The following is a 1,027-nucleotide window of genomic DNA, read 5'->3' on the forward strand; positions in this document are numbered from 1 at the left end:
ACAAAAGAAAACAATTGGGGAACACTTTCAGTGGGGAAAAATTGCAAAGGCAGAAGGGATTTTTAAGTGAAACATTAAACAAGAAAAGTTCCAGTTAGCATATAAAATAATATAGAAAGTCTGGAAGGCCATATATCAAAACATTACTAGTAGTCAGAGTCTAAGCACGAAGCAGAAAGAGTGAAGGGACTTGGGAGAGCCAGCACTGTGATGATTTTGTTTCCCCCTCTCTCTCCTGCCCCTGTTGAAAAAGCCCATTGTAGAGCCACTGGAGGCCACGCAATTCCATCCAACTCCTCTTTGTCCTTTGGTGCTCAATCCTCCATGCCCAGTGATAAGGGGAAGGAGATGTGGGCAGCCTCCGGTGCAATACACCATCTGATTTTCTGGCATGATGTGAAGAAAGATGAGCTTGTCTTTCACCCCACACTGATAGTGCTACTTTCTCTGGAGATTTCAGCATCATCAGTGTGGCTTCTTACGCTATCTTGCTTTTCTTTGTCACCATCATCTTCAGGGTCTACAAGTCTGTCATCCAAGCTATACAGAAGTCAAAAGGCCATACAATAAAACTCTTTTCAGAAGTTCTTCACAATTATGGGAGTGACTCCATCAACAGGGTCCCAAAACTGATCAAGGGTCTGTTTCTGGTGGAAGATCTGGCTGTCTTCATGTGGTTGGTGACCTACATTGGTGCAGTTCCAATGGAATTGCCCTTCTGATCTTTGCCAAACTGTAAATTTTCAGTGTTCCAATGAAAAGTACAAACCCCAGATTGATTGCTATGTTTTGTCACGGGAACCAGACCCAAGTCAGTTGTTGAAACACCCAAGCAAAACTCTCTGGAATTCCAAAGAAAAAAGTAGAATAAGCCCATGGAAGAGAACAATTCAACAGTTACTAAATCAACATTGAAGAGTTATAACATTATGCTTGTACCATGAAGGAATATGTCCAGTGTCCACTTCCAAACTTTTTTAATCTGATGTTTCCTCACCTTCTTTTTCTTTACTCTCAGTACCAATCT

The 1,027-nt window shown here is 41.6% G+C and overlaps 1 pseudogene; it reads left to right on the forward strand.

Moving 5' to 3' along the window:
• Window positions 1-324: 324 nt before the first annotated feature.
• On the forward strand, window positions 325-823 carry LOC124230554 (reticulon-3-like; annotated as a pseudogene).
• The last annotated feature ends 204 nt before the right edge of the window (window positions 824-1,027 follow it).

Source organism: Equus quagga, chromosome 19 (assembly GCF_021613505.1).
Source record: "Equus quagga isolate Etosha38 chromosome 19, UCLA_HA_Equagga_1.0, whole genome shotgun sequence".
Lineage (NCBI taxonomy): Eukaryota > Metazoa > Chordata > Mammalia > Perissodactyla > Equidae > Equus > Equus quagga.